Consider the following 21,823-nt stretch of genomic DNA (forward strand, 5'->3'; position numbering starts at 1 on the left):
GATCCCGGAGACTCGATCATCCTTCTATGATGGTGAGCCTATGCCTTGGAAGATGGACGACAAGCCTGCATCATCAACAGCACCTCCACCTTCTTCACCGACAAAGGAGATATAATCACATGGGTATGGGCACTCCCCTTAGAAACTTCCAAGCTTGGGGGAGGTGCCCCGGTATCGTATCACCATCACAAGTCCTATCTTCACCGTTTTCTTAGTTCGATCCTATTAGTAGTATCTTGATCTAGTAGAATAAAGTTTATGGCATGATCTAGTTTTGAGTTTTGCTCTATGATCTCTCTATGCAATCGAGTCCGTGAGCTATATATATATAATAAAGATTAGTGTTGAGTCAAGGGCTTGATTATTTTGCCATGATCTTGAGAAAAGAAGAAAAAGAATAAAAAGAAACAAAGAGTTCATATTGATCTTATTGAAAGTAATGACTTCACATAGAAAGCGTATGATGATTAAAAGTTGTTGGGAGTTGGCAGACATAGCTTTGGTCATCGTTGCAATTAATAGGAAGTAATAAGGAAGGAGGGGTTCACATATAAATATACTATTATTGGCATCTTTTATGATTGGGAGCACTCATTAAAATATGACATGCTAAAGAGTTGATGTTGGACAAGGAAGACAACGTAATGATTTATGTTTTCTTATATGTGAGATAAAGTATGTTGTCATGGATCCTCTAACATGTTGAGCTTGCCTTTGCCCCTCATGCTAGCCAAATTCTCAGCACCAAGTAGAAATACTACTTGTGCTTCCAAAACCCTTAAACCAGTTTTGCCATGAGAGTCCACCATATCTACCTATGGATTGAGTAAGATCCTTCAAGTAAGTTGTCATCGGTGCAAAGCAATAAAAATTGCTCTAAATATGTATGATTTATTGGTGTGGGAGAAATAAGCTTTATACGATCTTGTGATGTGGAAGTAATAAAAGCGACGGACTGCATAATAAAGGTTCATATCACAAGGGGCAATATAAAGTGACATTCTTTCGCATTGAGATTTTATGAATCCAACCATAAAAGCGCATGGCAACCTCTGCTTCCCTCTGCGAAGGGCCTATATTTTATTATTATCTTCTACCTTATGCAAGAGTCATGGTGATCTTCATCTTTCGTTTTTCATTTTATCCTTTGGCAAACCCAGCATGTTGGAAAGAACCTGATATATATATATCTAATTGGATGTAGGGGAGCATGAGTTATTATTGTTGACATTACCCTTGAGGTAAAAGGTTGTGGGGCAAAACTATAAGCCCCTATCTTTCTCTGTGTTTGATTAAAACTTCATAACCACAAGTATTGTGTGAGTGTTAGCAATTATGAAGGACTAGATGATACTTGAGTATGTGGACTTGCTTTTAAGCTCTCACATAGACTCTTTCTGATGTTATGATAAATTGCAATTGCTTCAATGACTGAGATTATAGTTTGTTGGTTCTCAATAAAGTTTATGATTCGTACCCTGCTTTGTGAATGGATTATTACTTGAGTATAAGAAATCATATGACAAAATCAATATATGTTGCTGTTATGAGAATAATCATGATGCCTTCATGTCCGTATTTTATTTTTATCGACACCTCTACCTCTAAACCTGGGGACATATTTATTGTTATCGTCTTTCACTTGAGGACAAGCAAGGTTTAAGCTTGGGGGAGTTGATACGTCCATTTTGCATCATGCTTTTATATCGATATTTATTGCATTATGTGCTGTTATTACATGTTATGTCACATTACTTATGGCTATTCTCTCTTATTTTACAAGGTTTACATAAGGAGGGAGAATGCCGGCAGCTGGAATTCAGGGCTGGAAAAGGAGCAAATATTAGAGACCTATTCTGCAGAACTCCAAAAGTCCTGAAACTCCACGAATATCTGATAATAAATAATGAAAAATCCTTGCCAAAGATGAAGGCCAGGGGGCCCACACCCTGTCCACGAGGGTGGGGGGCGCGCCCCCCTAGGGCGCGCCCCCTACCTCGTGGGCCCCCTGGTGGCTCTCCGATGCCCATCTTCTGCTATATGAAGTCTTTCGTCGAGGAAAAAATAGGAAGCAACCTTTTGGTACGAAACTCCTCCGCCACGAGGCGGAACCTTGACGGAACCAATCTAGGGCTCCGGCAGAGCTGTTCTATCGGAGATACTTCCCTCCGGGAGGGGGAAATCATCACCATCGTCATCACCAACGCTCCTCTCATCGGGAGAGGGCAATCTCCATCAACATCTTCACCAGCACCATCTCATCTCCAAACCCTAGTTCATCTCTTGTATCCAATTCTTGTCTCTAAGTCCGGGATTGGTACTAGTAGGTTGCTAGTAGTGTTGATTACTCCTTGTAGTTGATGCTAGTTGGTTTATTTGGTGGAAGATCATATGTTCAGATCCTTTATGCATATTATTACCCCTCTGATTATGAACATGAATATGCTTTGTGAGTAGTTACGTTTGTTCCTGAGGACACGGGAGAAGTCTTGCTACTAGTAGTCATGTGAATTTGGTATTCGTTCGATATTTTGATGAGATGTATGTTGTCTAGCCTCTAGTGGTGTTATGTGAACGTCGACTACATAACACTTCACCATTATTTGGGCCTAGAGGAATGCATTGGGAAGTAATAAGTAGATGATGGGTTGCTAGAGTGACAGAAGCTTAAACCCTAGTTTATGCGTTGCTTCATAAGGGGCTGATTTGGATCCACATGTTTCATGCTATGGTTAGGTTTACCTTAATACTTTTGTTGTAGTTGTGGATTCTTGCAATAGATGTTAATCATAAGTGGGATGCTTGTTCAAGTAAGAACAGCACCCAAGCACTGGTCCACCCACATATCAAATTATCAAAGTATCGAACGTGAATCATATTAACGTGATGAAAACTAGACGATATTCCTATGTGTCCTCGGGAGCGCTTTTCCTTATATAAGAGTTTGTCCAGGCTTGTCCTTTGCTACAAAAAGGATTGGGCCACCTTGCTGCACTTTATTTACTTTTGTTACTTGTTGCTCGTTACAATTTATCTTATCACAAAACTATCTGTTACCACTTATTTCAGTACTTGTAGAGAATACCTTGCTGAAAACCGCTTATCATTTCCTTCTGCTCCTCGGTGGGTTCGACACTCTTACTTATCGAAAGGACTACGATAGATCCCCTATACTTGTGGGTCATCATTTACCATCGCTATGATTGAGAGAGTCTCATCACAGTCAACTCCTTGAACTTGTTGGAAACTTCTTTGACACAAGTCGAGCTTCATAAATGGTGACATTACCATCAGCGTCTGTCTTCTTCTTAAAGATCAATTTATTATCAATGGCTTGACGATCATCGAGCAAGTCCACCAAAGTCCATACTTTGTTCTCATACATGGATCCTATCTCAGATTTCATGGCTCCTAGCCATTTGTTGGAATCTGGGACCACCATCGCTTCTCCATAGCTCGTAGGTTCACTGTTGTCCAACAACATGACCTTTAAGACAGGGTTACTATGATGTCTACTACACAACCTTCTTCTTGTAGACGTTGTTGGGCCTCCAAGTGCAAAAGTTTGTAGGACAGTAGCAAATTTCCCTCAAGTGGATGACCTAAGGTTTATCAATCCGTGGGAGGCGTAGGATGAAGATGGTCTCTCTCAAACAACCCTACAACCAAATAACAAAGAGTCTCTTGTGTCCCCAACACACCCAATACAATGGTAAATTGTATAGGTGCACTAGTTCGGCAAAGAGATGGTGATACAAGTGCAATAATATGGATGGTAGATAAAGGTTTTTGTAATCTGAAAATATAAAAACAGCAAGGTAACTAATGATAAAAGTGAGCATAAACAGTATTACAATGTGTTTAAACAAGGCCTAGGGTTCATACTTTCACTAGTGCAAGTTCTCTCAACAATAATAACATAATTGGATCATATAACTATCCCTCAACATGCAACAAAGAGTCACTCCAAAGTCACTAATAGCGGAGAACAAACGAAGAGATTATTGTAGGGTATGAAACCACCTCAAAGTTATCCTTTCTGATTGATCTATTCAAGAGTCCCTAGTAAAATAACACGAAGCTATTCTTTCCGTTCAACCTATCCTAGAGTTCTTACTAGAATAACACCTTAAGACACAAATCAACCAAAACCCTAATGTCACCTAGATACTCCAATGTCACCTCAAGTATCCGTGGGTATGATTATATGATATGCATCACACAATCTCAAATTCATCTATTCAACCAACACAAAGAACTTCAAAAAGTGCCCCAAAGTTTCTACCGGAGAGTCAAGACGAAAACGTGTGCCAACCCCTATGCATAAGTTCACAAGGTCACGGAACTCGCAAGTTGATCACCAAAACAAACATCAAGTGGATCACATGATATCCCATTATCACCACAGATAAGCACATGCAAGACATACATCAAGTGTTCTCAAATCCTTAAAGACTCAATCAGATAAGATAACTTCAAAGGGAAAACTCAATCCATTACAAGAGAGTAGAGGGGGAGAAACATCACCAGATCCAACTATAATAGCAAAGCTCGCGATACATCAAGATTGTACCACCTCAAGAACACGAGAGAGAGAGAGAGAGAGAGAGAGAGATCAAACACATAGCTATTGGTACATACCCTCAGCCCCGAGGGAGAACTATTCCCTCCTCGTCATGGAGAGCACCAGGATGATGAAGATGGCCACCGGAGAGGGATCCTGCCCTCCGGCAGGGTGCCGGAACGGGTCTAGATTGGTTTTCCGTGGCTACGGAGGCTTCTGGTGGCGGAACTCCCGATCTATGTTTCTTTCTGGAAGTTTCAGTATATATAAGAGGTTTTGGCGTCGAGAACAAGTCAGGGGGCACGCCCAGGGGGTGGGCACGCCCCCACCCTCGTGGGAAGCCCGGGACAATTCTGGTCCATATCCGATGCCGCGTGGGCTTCTTCTGGTCCAAAAATAAGTTCCGTGAAGTTTCAGGTCAATTGGACTCCGTTTGATTTTCCTTTTCTGCGATACTCTAAAACAAGGAAAAAACAGAAACTGGCACTGGGCTCTAGGTTAATAGGTTAGTCCCAAAAATCATATAAAATAGCATATAAATGCATATAAAACATCCTAGATGGATAATATAATAGCATGGAACAATCAAAAAATTATAGATATGTTGGAGACGTATCAAGCATCCCCAAGCTTAATTCCTGCTCGTCCTTGAGTAGGTAAATGATAAAAACAATTTTTTTGATGTGGAATGCTACCTAACATATTTGTCCATGTAATTCTCTTTATTGTGGCATGAGTGTTTAGATCCACAAGATTCAAGACAAAAGTTTAATATTGACATAAAAATAATAATACTTCAAGCATACTAACAAAGTAATCATGTCTTCTCAAAATAACATGGCCAAAGAAAGCTATCCCTACAAAATCATATAGTCTGGCTACGCTGTATCTTCATCACACAAAATATTTAAATCATGCACAACCCCGATGACAAGCCAAGAAATTGTTTCATACTTTTGATGTTCTCAAACTTTTTCAATCTTCACACAATACATGAGCGTGAGCCATGGACATAGCACTATAGATGGAATAGAATGGTGGTTTTGGAGAAGACAAAAAGGAGAAGATAGTCTCATATCAACTAGGCCTATCAACGGGCTATGGAGATGCCCATCAATAGATATCAATGTGAGTGAGCAGGGATTGCCATGCAGCGGATGCACTAGAGCTATAAGTGTATGAAAGCTCAAAAAGAAACTAAGTGGGTGTGCATCCAACTTGCTTGCTCACGAAGACCTAGGGAATTTTGAGGAAGCCCGTCATTTGAATATACAAGAAAAGTTCTAAAATGAAAGATTCCCACTAGTATATGAAAGTGACAACATAGGAGACTCTCTATGATGAAGATCATGGTGCTACTTTGAAGCACAAGTGTGGTAAAGGGATAGTAGCATTGCCCCTTCTCTCTTTTTCTCTCATTTTTTTTATTTTTTTATTTGGGCCTTTTCCCTTTTTTATGACCTCTTTTTTTCCTTTTTTTATTTTTGTCCGGAGTCTCATCCCAACTTGTGGGGGAATCATAGTCTCCATCATCCTTTCCTCACTTGGGACAATGCTCTAATAATGATGATCATCACACTTTTATTTACTTACAACTCGATTCTTAGAACAAAATATGACTCTATGTGAATGCCTCCAGCGGTGTACTGGGATGTGCAATGACTCATGAGTGACATGTATGAAAGAATTATGAACGGTGGCTTTGCCACAAATACAAAGTCAACTACATGATCATGCAAAGCAATATGACAATGATGAAGCGTGTCATAATAAACGGAGCGGTGGAAAGTTGCATGGCAATATATCTCGGAATGGCTATGGAAATGCCATAATAGGTAGGTATGGTGGCTTTTTTGAGGAAGGTATATGGTGGGTTTATGGTACCGGCGAAAGTTGCGCAGTACTAGAGAGGCTAGCAATGGTGGAAGGGTGAGAGTGCGTATAATCCATGGACTCAACATTAGTCATAAAGAACTCACATACTTATTGCAAAAATCTATTAGTTATCGAAACGAAGTACTACGAGCATGATCCTAGGGGGATAGATTGGTAGGAAAATACCATCGCTCGTCCCCGACCGCCACTCATAAGGAAGACAATCAAAAAATAAATCATGCTCCGACTTCATCACATAACGGTTCACCATACATGCATGCTACGGGAATCACAAACTTTAACACATGTATCTCTCAAATTGACAACTACTCAACTAGCATGACTCTAATATCACCATCTTCATATCTCAAAACAATCATCAAGTATCAAACTTCTCATAGTATTCAATGTACTCTATATGAAAGTTTTTATTATATCCCTCTTGGATGCCCATCATATTAGGACTAAATTCATAACCAAAGTCGATTACCATGATGTATAGGACTCTCAAAATAACATAAGTGAAGCTCGAGAGTTCATCTATTTCTTCAAAATAAAACCACCGCCGTGCTCTAAAAGGATATAAGTGAAGCACTAGAGCAAATGACAAACTACTCCAAAAGATATAAGTGAAGATCAATGAGTAGTCGAATAATTATGCAACTATGTGAAGACTCTCTAACATTTAAGAATTTCAGATCTTGGTAATTTATTTAAACAGCAAGAAAAACAAAATAAAATAAAATGACGCTCCAAGAAAAACACATATCATGTGGTGAATAAAAATATAGCTCCAAGTAAAGTTACCGATGAATGAAGACGAAAGAGGGGATGCCTTCCGGGGCATCGCGAAGATTAGGCTCTTGGTTGTCCTTGAATATTACCTTGGGGTGCCTTGGGCATCCCAAAGCTTAGGCTCTTGCCACTCCTCATCCCATAGTCCATCGAATCTTTACCCAAAACTTGAAAACTTCACAACACAAAACTTAACAGAAAACTCGTAAGCTCCGTTAGTATAAGAAAATAAATCACCACTTAGGTACTGTTGTGAACTAATTCTAAATTCATATAGGTGTAATATATACTGTATTCCAACTTCTCTATGGTTCATACCCTCCGATACTACTCATAGATTCATCAAAATAAGCAAACAACACATAGAAAACAGAATCTGTCAAAAACAGAACAGCCTGTAGTAATCTGTAGGTTACGAATACTTATGTAACTCCAAAAATCCTGAGAAATTATTAAGTCCTAGGCAATTTTTTTATTAATATACTTCAAGTGGAATTGGTATTTTATCGCTCTCTGGTTAAAAATGAAAATTATTCTCGTGAGCACATACTTTCTGTTTTTTACAGCAAGATCAAACAACAATCACCCAAGAAGATCCTAAAGGCTTTACTTGGCACAAAAACTAATTAAAACATAAAAAACACAACCATAACATAGGCTAGATAAATTATTTATTACTAAACATGAACAAAAATCAAAGAACAAAAATAAAATTGGGTTGCCTCCCAACAAGCGCTATCGTTTAACACCCCTAGCCAGGCATGATAATTTCAATGATGCTCACATAAAAGATAAGAACTGAAACATAAAGAGAGCATCATGAAGAATATGAATAGCACATTTAAGTCTAACCCACTTCCTATGCATAGGGATTTTGTGAAAAGACAACTTGTGGGAAGAAGAATCAGCTTGCATAGGAGGTTAAAACAAGCATAACTTTGAAACTTTAAGCACATAGAGAGGAAACTTGACATTATTGCAATTCCTTCAAGCATATGTTCCTCCCTCACAATAATTTTAAGTAGCATAATGAATGAATTCAACAATATAACTATCACATAAATCATTCTTTTCATGAGCCACAAGCAGAAAAAATTTATTACTCTCCACATAAGCAAGATTCTTCTCATGAATAATAGTGGGAGCAAACTCAACAAAATAATTACCATGTGAGGCATAATCCAATTGAAAACTAAACTCATGATTACAATTTTCATGGTTATCATTATTCTTGATAGCATACAAGTCATCACAATAATCATCATATATAGCAACTTTGCTCTCATAATCAATTGGAACCTCTTCCGAAATAGTGGAATCATTACTAAATAAAGTTATGACCTCTCCAAATCCACTTTTATCAATATAATCATAATAAGTAGGAGGCATGCTATTATCATAATAAATTTGCTCATCAAAACTTGGGGGAGAAAAAAAATACCATCTTCATCAAACATAGCATCCCCAAGCTTGTGGCTTTGCATATCATTAGCATCATGGATATCCAAGGAATTCATACTAACAACATTGCAATCATGCTCATCATTCAAATATTTAGTGCCAAACATTTTAATGCATTCTTCTTCTAAAACTTTGGCGCAATTATCAGAATTCTTATTTTCAAGAAAGATATTAAAACGATGAAGCATATGAGGTACCCTTAATTCCAATTTTTTGTAGTTTTCTTTTATATACTAAACTAGTGATAAAACAAGAAGTTAAAAGATTCAATTGCAAGATCTAAAGATATACCTTCAATCGCTAACCTCCCCGGCAACAGCGCCAGAAAAGAGCTTGATCTCTACTACACAACCTTCTTCTTGTAGACGTTGTTGGGCCTCCAAGTGCAAAGGTTTGTTGGACAGTAGCAAATTTCCCTCAAGTGGATGACCTAAGGTTTATCAATCCGTGGGAGGCGTAGGATGAAGGTGGTCTCTCTCAAACAACCCTACAACCAAATAACAAAGAGTCTCTTGTGTCCCCAACACACCCAATACAATGGTAAATTGTATAGGTGCAGTAGTTCGGCGAAGAGATGGTGATACAAGTGCAATAATATGGATGGTAGATAAAGGTTTTGTAATCTGAAAATATAAAAACAGCAAGTTAACTAATGATAAAAGTGAGCATAGACAGTATTGCAATGTGTTGAAACAAGGCCTAGGGTTCATACTTTCACTAGTGCAAGTTCTCTCAACAATAATAACATAACTGGATAATATAACTATCCCTCAACATGCAACAAAGAGTCACTCCAAAGTCACTAATAGTGGAGAACAAACGAAGAGATTATTGTAGGGTACAAAACCACCTCAAAGTTATCCTTTCTGACCGATCTATTCAAGAGTCCGTAGTAAAATAACACGAAGCTATTCTTTCCGTTCAACCTATCCTAGAGTTCATACTAGAATAACACCTTACGAGACAAATCAACCAAAACCCTCATGTCACCTAGATACTCCAATGTCACCTCAAGTAGCCGTGGGTATGATTATACGATATGCATCACACAATCTCAGATTCATCTATTCAACCAACACAAAGACCTTCAAAGAGTGCCCCAAAGTTTCTACCGGAGAGTCAAGATGAAAATGTGTGCCAACCCCTATGCATAAGTTCACGAGGTCACGGAACTCGCAAGTTGATCACCAAAACATACATCAAGTGGATCACATGATATCCCATTATCACCACAGATAAGCACATGCAAGACATACATCAAGTGTTCTCAAATCCTTAAAGACTCAATCAGATAAGATAACTTCAAAGGGAAAACTCAATCCATTACAAGAGAGTAGAGGGGGAGAAACATCATAAGATCCAACTATAATTGCAAAGCTCGCGATACATCAAGATCGTACCACCTCAAGAACACGAGAGAGAGAGAGAGATCAAACACATAGCTACTGGTACATACCCTCAGCCCCGAGGGAGAACTACTCCCTCCTCGTCATGGAGAGCACCGGGATGATGAAGATGGCCACCGGAGAGGGATCCCGCCCTTAGGCAGGGTGGCGGAACAGGTGTAGATTGGTTTTCGGTGGCTACGGAGGCTTCTGGCGGCGGAACTCCCGATCTATGTTTCTTTCTGGAAGTTTCAGTATATATAAGAGGTTTTGGCGTCAAGAATAAGTCAGGGGGTCTCCGGGCTATCCACGAGGCAGGGGGCGCGCCCAGGGGGTGGGCGCGCCCCCACCCTCGTGGGCAGCCCGAGACTCTTCTGGTCCATATCCGATGCTCCGTGGGCTTCTTCTGGTCCAAAAATAAGTTCCGTGAAGTTTCAAGTCAATTGGACTCCATTTGATTTTCCTTTTCTGTGATACTCTAAAACAAGGAAAAAACATAAACTGGCACTGGGCTCTAGGTTAATAGGTTAGTCCCAAAAATCATATAAAATAGCATATAAATGCATATAAAACATCCTAGATGGATAATATAATAGCATGGAACAATCAAAAAATTATAGATACGTTGGAGACGTATCATACTACTCAGAAGTTGTACGCACCCTTGTCAACCTACGAGGTTCGATAGTGACTCGATCTGAAGCTTCATGATCATCATCTTTAGCTTTCTCTTCAACTGAGGTAGGTGCCACAGAAACATCTTTCTGTGTTGCGCTACTCTCTGGTTTAAGTAAAGGTTCAACAACCTCATTAAGTTCTATCTTCCTCCCACTCAATTCTTTTGAAAGAAACTCTTTCTCAAGAAAGGACCAGTTCATAGCGACAAACACTTTGCCCTCAGATCTGAGATAGAAGGTATACCCAATCGTCTTCTTTGGGTATTCTATGAAGACACAATTTTCCGCTTTGGGTTCGAGCTTTTCTGGACGATGCCTATCGACATAACCATCGTAGCCCCAAACCTTAAGGAACAACAACTTAGGTTTCTTGCCAAACCATAGTTCATACCGTGTCGTCTCCACGGACTTAGATGGTGCCCTATTTAAAGTGAATGTAATTTTCTCTAATGCATAACCCCAAAATGATAGCAGTAGATCGGTAAGAGACATCATAGATCGCACAATATCCAATAGGGTGCGATTACGACATTCGGACACACCATTACGCTATGGTGTTCCAAGTGGCGTCAACTGTGGAACGATTCCACTTTGTCTTTAGTGATTGCCAAACTCATAACTCAGATACTCTCCCTTGATCAGATCGCAGGAACTTGATCTTCTTGTTATGATGATTCTCAACTTCATTCTGAAATTGCTTCGAACTTTTCAAACGTTTCAGACTTATGCGTTATTAAGTAAACATACCCATATCTACTCAATTCATCGGTGAAGGTGAGAAAATAACGATATCCACCGCATGCGTCAACACTCATCGGACCGCACACATCAGCATGTGTGATTTCCAACAAGTCACTTGCCCGTTCCATTGTTCCAGAAAACAGGGTTTTAGTCATCTTGCCTATGAGGCATGGTTCGCATGTGTCAGGTGATTCAAAATCAAGTGACTCCAAAAGTCCATTAGCATGGAGGTTCTTCATGCGCTTTACACCAATATGACCTAAGCAGCAGTGCCGCTATAAAGTCATACTATCATTATCAATTCTACATCTTTGGGCATCAATGTTATGAACATGTGTATCACTACGATTGAGATTCAATAAACCATTCACATTGGGTGCATGACCATAGACGGTGTTATTCATGTAAACAGAATAACCATTATTCTCTGACTTAAATGAATAACCGTATTGCAATAAACATGATCCAATCATGTTCATGCTCAACGCAGACACCAATGCAAACAACATTTATCTGGGTTCAACACTAATCCCGAAGGTAGAGGGAACGTGTGATGGTGATCATATCATCCTTGGAAACACTTCCAACACACATCGTCACCTCGCCCTTAGATAGTCTCCATTTATTCCGTAGCTTTTGTTTCGAGTTACCAATATTAGCAACTGAACCGGTATATCTAATACCCATGTTCTACTAGGAGTACTAGTAAGGTACACATCAATAACACATATATCAAATATACTTTTGTTCAAGTTGCCAGCCTTCTTATCCACCAAGTATTTGAGGCAGTTCCGCTACCAGTGACCGTTCCCCTAATAGAAGCACTTCGTCTCGGGTTTGGGTTCTTGGGTTTCTTCACTGGAGCGGCAAATGGCTTGCCATTCATGAAGTTTCCCTTCTTGCCCTCGCCCTTATTTGAAACCAGTGGTCTTGTTAACCATCAACACTTGATGCTCCTTCTTGATTTCTACCTTGACGGCCTTAAGCATGACGAACAGCTCCGGGATCATCATCCCTTGCATGTTATAATTTATCACAAAACTCTAGCAGCTTGGTGATAGTGACTGGAGAACTTTTGTCAATCACTCTTTTATCTGGAAGATTAACTCCCACTTGATTCAAGCGATTGAAGTACCCAGACATTCTGAGCACATGCTCACTGGCTGAGCTATTCTCCCCATCTTGTAGGCAAAAATCTTGTTAGAGGTCTCAAACCCCTCAACACTGGCATGAGCCTGAGATACCAATTTCAGCTCTTGGAACATCTCGTATGTTCCATGGCGTTCAAAACACCTTTGGAGCCCTGATTCTATGCCGTAAAGCATGGCACACTAAACTATCAAGTAGTCATCAGAACGTGTCTGCCAGATGTTCACAACATCCACAGACGACACCAGAGGAGTTGGCACACCGAGCAGCACATCAAGGACAGAAGCCTTCTGTGTAGTAGTGAGGACAATCCTCGGACTACGGCCCTAGTCCGCACAATTGCTTACAATATCTTTCAACTTAGTCTTTCTCTAGGAACATAATAAAACAGGGAGTTAAAGCGCGATCTATTAATCTACAACATAATTTGCAAAGATAGTTTAGACTATGTTCATGATAATTAAGTTCATCTAATCAAATTATTTAATGAACTCCCACTCAGATAGACATCCATCTAGTCATCTAAGTGATACATGATCCGAATTGACTAGGCCGTGTCCGATCATCATGTGAGACGGACTAGTCATCAACGGTGAACATCTCCATGTTGACCGCATCTACTATACGACTCATGTTTGACCTCTCGGTCTCTTGTGTTCCGAGGCCATGTCTGTACATGCTAGGCTCGTCAAGTCAACCTAAGTGTTTCGCATGTGTAAATCTGGCTTACACCCATTGTATGCAAACGTTAGAATCTATCACACCCGATCATCACGTGGTGCTTCGAAACAACGAACCTTCGCAATGGTGCACAGTTAGGGGGAACATATTTCTTGAAATTTTAGAGAGGGATCATCTTATTTATGCTACCGGCATTCTAAGAAAATAAGATGTAAACATGACAAACATCACATGCAAATCATAAAGTGACATGATATGGCCAATATCATCTTGCGCCTTTGATCTCCATCTTCGAGGCGCGGCATGATCACCATCATCACTGGCATGACACCATGATCTCCATCATCATGATCGCCATCATCGTGTCTTCATGAAGTTGTCTCACCAACTATTAATTCTACTACTATGGCTAACGATTAGCAATAAAGTAAAGTAATTACATGGCGTTTACATTGACTCGCATGTCATAAAATAAATTAAGACAACTCCTATGGCTCCTGCCGGTTGTCATACTCATCGACATGCAAGTCGTGATTCCTATTACAAGAACATGATCAATCTCATACATCACATATATATAATTCATCACATCCTTTTGGCCATATCACATCACATAGCATACCCTGCAAAAACAAATTAGACGTCCTCTAATTGTTGTTGCATGTTTTACGTGGTTGCTATGGATTTCTAGCAAGAACGTTTCTTACCTACGCAAAAGCCACAATGGTGATATGCCAATTGCTATTTACCCTTCATAAGTACCCTCTTCATCAAATCCGATCCGACTAAAGTGGGAGAGACAGACACCCGCTAGCCACCTTATGTAACGAGTGCATGTCAATCGGTGGAACCTGTTTCAAGTAAGAGTACGTGTAAGGTCGGTCCGGGCCGCTTCTTCCCACAATGCCACCGAATCAAGATAAGACTAGTAACGGTAAGCAAATTGAACAAATCATCGCCCATAACTACTTGTGTTCTACTCGTGCATAGAATCTACGCATAGATCTAGCTCATGATGCCACTGTTGGGGAATGTAGTAATAATTCAAAAAAATTCCTATGTGTCACCAAGATCAATCTAGGAGATGCTAGCAACGAGAGAGAGGGAGTGCATCTTCATACCCTTGAAGATCGCTAAGAGGAAGCGTTACAAGAATGCCGTTGATGGAGTCGTACTCGCGACGATTCAAATCGCGGAAGATCCGATCAAGTGCCGAACAGATGGCGCCTCCGGGTTCAACACACGTACAGCCCGGGGACGTCTCCTCCTTCTTGATCCAGCAAGGGGAGAGGAGAAGTTGAGGGAGAGCTCCGGCAGCACGACGACGTGGTGGTGGAGCATGTGGTTCTCCTGCAGGGCTTCGCCAAGCACTACGGAGGAGGAGGAGGTGTTGGAAGAGGGAGGGGCTGCGCCTAGGAAGGGGTGCGGCTACCCTCTCTCCCTCACTATATATAGGGGGAAGGGGGAAGGAGGAGGCTCCCTAGGGTTTCCCTAGGGGAGGGTCAGTGGCCACAGGGGAAATCCTAGATGGGTTTGGGCGCCCCCACCCCTAGGAAACTTGCCCCCCAAGCCGGGAGGGGCGGCTGCCCTAGGGGAGGCGCCCCCACCTCTCCAGCTTACGTGAGATGGGGTGGGAGGGGCGCACAACCCCTTAGTGGGCTGGTGTGCCCCCTCCCCTTGGCCCATAAGGCCCCCAACGCTTGCTGGGGCCTCCGAAACTCCTTTCGGTCACGCTAGTCGTCACCCGGTACTCCCAGAACAATTCTGGACTCCAATACCCTTCGTCCAATATATCGATCTTAACCTCCGGACCATTCTGGAGTTCCTCGCCACGTCCGGGATGTCATCCGGTACTCCTAACAACCTTCGTAACCTCATACTATTCCCATTACAACTCTAGCGCCACCAAACCTTAAGTGTGTAGACCCTACGGGTTCGGGAACCATGCAGACATGACCGAGACACCTCTTCGATCAATAACCAATAGCGGGATCTGGATACCAATATTGGCTCCCACATGTTCCACGATGATCTCATTGGATGTACCTCGATGTCGGGGATTCAATCAATCCCGTATACAATTCCCTTTGTCCATCGGTATGTTACTTGCCCGAGATTCGATCGTCGGTATCCCCATACCTCGTTCAATCTCATTACCGGCAAGTCTCTTTACTTGTTCCATAACACATGATCCCGTGCCTAACTCCTTAGCCACATTGAGCTCATTATGATGATGCATTACCGAGTGGGCCCACAGATACCTCTCCGTCATACGGAGCGACAAATACCAGTCTCGATTTGTGCCAACCCAACAGACACTTTCGGAGATACCTGTAGTGCACCTTTATAGCCACCCAGTTATGTTGTGACGTTTGATACACCCAAAACACTCCTACGGTATCCAGGAGTTGCACAATCTCATGGTCTAAGGAAATGATACTTGACATTACAAAAGCTCTAGCAAACGAACTACATGGTCTGTGCTATGCTTAGGATTGGGTCTTGTCCATCACATCATTCTCCTAATGATGTGATCCCGTTATCAACGACATCCAATGTCCATGGTCAGGAAACCACAACCATCTATTGATCAACGAGCTAGTCAACTAGAGGCTTACAAGGGACATGTTGTGGTCTATGTATTCACACATGTATTATGGTTTCCGGTTTATACAATTATAGCATGAACGATAGACAATTATCATGAACAAGGAAATATAACAATAACCATTTTATTATTGCCTCTAGGGCATATTTCCAACATCAGGGTTGTCGTGGAATTGTCATGGCAGATGTCCTTAGTGTCAGGACTTAGTCGCGAGGCCAACACATCTATGTGGTAGCTTGAGAGGGGTTGAGCGGGACGAGAGACGTGATGTTTTACCCAGGTTCGGCCGCTCACGGTGGAGGTAAAAGCCTACATCCTGCTTCATTGATATTAATGATGATGATCACGGTTACAAGAGTGCTCTAACTCGAGAGCTATTGTCTAAACCTAACTTATCCAACTTGTGGAACTTGTCAATCTTGTCCCCTTTGGGGAGCCCTGCCCCTCCTTATATATGTTGGAGGGGCGGGTTAGTGTAAGTGCATCTAGTGCCACCCCTAGTTGGTTTTGGAGTATTGACGACAAACCTAGTTGAGGGACTAATGTGTTTGTGAGAATTGCAGGAAAACACAGGTAGAAGTCCCTCATTGATTCGGTTTTACTACCAGAGATGACCCCTAAAAATGTACGAAGACATTGAAGACAATGGTGGTTTATGAAGACATTCATATTGAAGACAATGACATGAGAAGACTCCCTATGAAGCTAATGGAACTCGAAGAATTAGATCCTTCATAGTTTTATTTCATTGATGTTGGGTCATAGGAACCACCGTACTGTTAAGTGGGGTCCAAGAGAACCAGTCAGAATGACTGAAGTGATGCCTAATTCAAATCCTATGTCTTCGAGCGAAGACAATGAGAGCGAATCTTGTCCAGAGCCAGATAAGTCAGCTTTGCTTGTAGCCCAAGTAAAGTTGCCATGAGAGTTCGAAATCTGACCGTTGGTACACGTGTCAGTTCCTTAGTGACCCAGGGTCATTTCGGACAAATCAGGTCGGGTTGCCAAGTGGCTATAAATAGCCCACCCCCACAACCATAAACGGTTGGCTGCTCAGATTTCAGTGCACGGCTTTTGTCGTTTGAGAGCAACCCACCTCGAAGCCTTTGAGAGAAAATTCCTAGCGAGGAGAAAAGCCCTAACCACCCAGAGCCAGAGTAAATTGGGCATCACTTAAGTCTTCGTGTCTGTGTGATCTGAAGACTTATTACACTTGAGGACTGTGAATCCTCCAGACGGTTAGGCGTCGCGTTCAGAGCATCCAAGAGACATTGTGGATTGCCAGTGAATGAAGTCTGTGAAGGTTTGGGAGTCTACCTTGAAGACTTACCAGAGTGATTGGGCGAGGTCTGTGTGACCTTAGCTCAAGGAGAAAACGGTGAGGACTGGGTGTCCTGAGCTGCGTGTTCAGGACTGGGTGTCCGGGAATGTGTGTCCTTTGGTTTAAATACCTAGCCGCTCCAACCAGACGTATAGTTGTCACAGCAACTGGAACTGGTCCAACAAATCATTGTCTTCAACGTGTCACTGGTTTCATCTTCACTCCCTCTGACTTACTGTTATTCATTGTGAAGCCATTGCACGCTTGCTCTATCTTTTGTCTTCACAACGTAACTGTATGAGTTGTTTGGCTTCATAACTTCTTCCTACCTGATCCTTATTGCACTGAAGCTGTTGTCACTGTGCTTTCACTATACTGAATACTTGACCATGGCTTGCCTTGTGTAATCTAACTTCCGCTGCATAGTAATAGGCATAATCTTCACTGTTTTTCTTCATAACTCCCAAGTTTTGAAGACTTTCATAAAAATCGCCTATTCACCCCCCCTCTAGTCGATATAACGCACTTTCAATTGGTATCAGAGCGAGGTGCTCCCTTGTTCTGTGTGATTCGGTTTAACCACCTGGAGTTTTAGCTATGTCGACTGCAGGGATAATCAAAGTCTCCGCTGCTTGCCCCGTCTTCGATGGAACTGAATATCCCTACTGGAAGAATAAGATGCGCATGCATCTTGAAGCCATTGATGTCGACCTATGGTATGTCGTCGAGAACGGCGTTCCCAAGGCTGGAGAAGTTGTCACTACTGCTGATGTCAAGAAGTTCACTCAACTGGACTCTACTGCCAAAAATATCATCTGTGGTCATCTGACAAAAGGACAGTATGGCCGTGTGAGTGCTTTGAAGACATCCAAGCTAGTCTGGGACTGGCTCTCCAAGGTCAATGAAGGCATCTCAACCCAGAGAGATCAGAGAATCAGTGTTCTTCACAACCTCTTCAACCGCTTCAAGCGAAATGACAATGAGAATGTTCAGCACACCTTTGATCGGCTCACTGACATCACAAATGAGCTTCAAGCCCTCGGCGCCACTAAGATCACCAAACATGAAATCGTCAGGATGCTGCTGAGATCACTTGATAGTTCGTTTGACATTCTGGCCGTGATGATTCAAGAACGTCCTGATTTCAAGACACTCGATCCGTCTGACATACTTGAGAGGCTCAACACACATGAGTTTCAGCTTTCTGAGAAAAGAGATATCTACGGTCCAAACTATGGGCGAACTCGTGCCTTGAAGGCAAAAGCTGTCTCCTCATCTGAAGAAGAATCTGACTGCAGTTCTGATGATCCTGAAGACATTGGAAGAGAACTTGCAATGCTAGTGAAGAAGTTTCAAAAATTCACCAAGAGGAAAGGCTTCAGAAAATCTTCACGATCAAGCTCAAGGAATGATGAAGCTTCTGATCATGACTACAAGAAGAAAACATGTCACAAGTGCAAGAAAACTGGACACTTCATCTCTAAGTGTCCACAGTGGGACAATGAGAACAGAAGGAAGAAGAAGACCAAGGAATATGATTCTGATGACAAGAAGAAGAAGAAATACTCAAAGTCTTCTTCCAAGTCTTCTTCAAAGTCTTCATCACACAAGAAGAGCTCATCTGGCAAGGCACGTGCATTTGTTGGCAAGGAGATGGATTCAGAGGAGGAGTCCGCATCTGAGGAGGTAGAGGTGGAATCTGAGGAGGAGTCTGATTCTGGCATTGCGAGTCTGGCTACAGCATACGTCGCCAAGTCCATCTTCAACACTGAAGACAATGACTGCATCACCGACATCGACGCAAATGACAAGAGCGACTCCACTCCTACCTACTGCTTCATGGCACGCGGTGCCTAGGTAAACACACGCACTACTCGCTATGAAACATCTAGTGACGATGACTCTGAATGTGATTCAAAACCTAGCTACAAAACACTTGCTAAAATTGCAACTGAACAACAGAAAGCTATGGAACACATTCAAAAACTGTTAGACAGAAGCAATGATCTGTTGGGTGCTGAAATGACTCGTTCTGAATCCTTAATTGAAGACATAAAAAATCTTCACGTTAAGTATCAGGAACTTGAAGATCGTCTTGAGACTCTCTCAACTACCCATGAAAAGCTTTCCTCTGATTATCTTCAAAGGAAGCAAGAACTTGAGAAATTGAGGGTGGCTCATGAAGATCTTCAAAAGGAAAATGAGTCACTTCGCTCCGAAAAGATCAGTCCCGCTCAGGAAGGATTTGAACCACCATGTCTTAAATGCATTGAGCGTGATAATGCTACTTCTGTTGCTGAATGTTCCACTGCTACTGCTGTTCCAATATCTTCAACTGTTGATGTGGTAACTAACCCCTCTGCTGAGGATACCACTGCTATTGCTGATGAGAATGCTAGGTTGAAGACATTGCTTGAAACAGGGATGTACAAAAGTCTGAAAGGGCATCAGACATTATGTGATGTCCTTAAGAAGCAGATTCTGAACCGAAACCCTAGGAAAGAGGGTGTTGGGTTTGAGAGGAGAATTAATGCAGATGGCTCTTACTGGAAACCTGAGCAGTACCCCAAAACCACATGGGTTGCTGCAAAGGAATCCTCAACAGATCCATCCAATCTGTCTGGCTTCACTTGTGCTAACCCCATTATCATTGATGAATCCTTTGATGCAAACTATAAACCGTTTAAGAATTAGAATGGTGAAGTGTTTGCCAGGTACATTGGTACTAACTGCAGGAATGGACCGCCTATGAAGAAGATCTGGGTTCCGAAAACATGTCTGGAAAATCTTCCTGTGAATGTCTTCTTGACACCTCACTTGAAGAAGACAAACCTCAGACCAAAGGCTTCATATGGTCCAAAGGCTTCATACAGACAGAGGACTCACCAGAGTCGCAGTAACGCAAATGTTTTGCAGGGAAACCATAATCAGGCATATGAATATGAGAACGGTTCATCAAACCGCCATGTTCATATGAATAAGAACTATTCTGCCTACTCTTATGATTACTATTGTCCCCCTGCTAGACTGTTTGCTAGGGCTCCAAAGCCAAAATTCTCAGATGCTGCACTTAGACTTATTGCTTCTAAGCCACCCTTGAAGATGTGGGTGGTTAAGAAAGCTTAACTCTCTTTTGCAGGGAAAGGTCTCCAGCACAAAAACAAAATCTTCTGATGCTATTGCTGGGGACCATAAAAATCTTGTGGGGCGCAAGATAAAATGCCCAAATGGCATCATTATGTACTTTGCTCCTGAATCGCATGCTACTCTCCCTATTAGTCCTAATCTAGATCTAAGTTTTCATAACCCACTGGTTCGTCAAATTTTTATGCTTCACAACTCTCTTCGTGAAGCCTATCCCCCTAACTGCACTGTAGGGTACGACACCAGCGACTTCAAAGTCTTCAGAATGGATTATTGACAGTGGGTGTACAAATCACATGACTGGCAAAAGAAGCCTTCTTATGGACTCAACATTACGTCCATCCGACAAGAGCCACATCACATTTGCTGACACTGGTAAAAGTAAGGTATTGGGTCTAGGTAGAGTTGCAATCTCAAAGGATCAACACATGGATAAAGTCATGCTTGTTGAATCCCTTGGCTTCAACTTAATGTCTGTCTCAATGCTTTGCGATTTGAACATGATTGTAATGTTTGGAAAATATCGTTGCCTGGTGCTAATGGAATCTGACAAATCTCTAGTGTTTGAAGGGTATCAGAAAGGTGATTTGTACGTGGTAGATTTCTCAGCAGGACCACAACTTGCAGTATGTCTTCTTGCAAAAGCTTCAGAATGCTGGCTTTGGCATCGAAGGCTTGGGCATGCTGGCATGAGGAACCTCCACACCCTTGCGAAGAAGAAGCATGTCATAGGCATCGAGGGCGTCAAGTTCAAGAAAGATCACTTATGCGGTGCCTGTGAAGCAGGGAAGATGACAAGGGCAAAACATCCTTCGAAGACAATCATGACTACTACTCAACCCTTCGAACTGCTTCACATGGATCTTTTCGGTCCCACTCACTACTCAACTTTTACTACTTCTGCTTGCCTATATGGCTTCGTCATTGTTGATGATTACTCTAGATATACTTGGGTACACATAATCCTTTACAAGACTAAAGTGCAGGATGTCTTCAGACGCTTCGCCAATCGAGCCATGAACAATTTTGGTGCCAAGATAAAGCACATCAGAAGTGACAATGGCACTGAATTCAAGAACACTGGCCTTGATATATATCTGGATACCTTGGGCATCACACATGAATTCTCAGCTCCATACACGCCACAGCAAAATGGCGTCGTCGAACGCAAGAACAGAACACTCATTGAGATGGCCAGAACAATGCTAGATGAATACAAGACTCCAAGAAAATTCTGGAGTGAAGCCATTGATACTGCATGCCATAAAATCAATCGTGTTTATCTTCACAAGCTTCTGAACAAGACATCTTATGAACTCCTAACTGGCAAGAAGCCAAATGTCAGTTACTTCAGAGTATTTGGCGCAAAATGCTGGATCAAGGACCCACACCACACCTCAAAGTTTGCACCAAAAGCACATG

Source organism: Triticum urartu, chromosome 4A (genome assembly GCF_056163025.1).
Source record: "Triticum urartu cultivar PI428250 chromosome 4A, HENAU_Tu73, whole genome shotgun sequence".
NCBI lineage: Eukaryota > Viridiplantae > Streptophyta > Magnoliopsida > Poales > Poaceae > Triticum > Triticum urartu.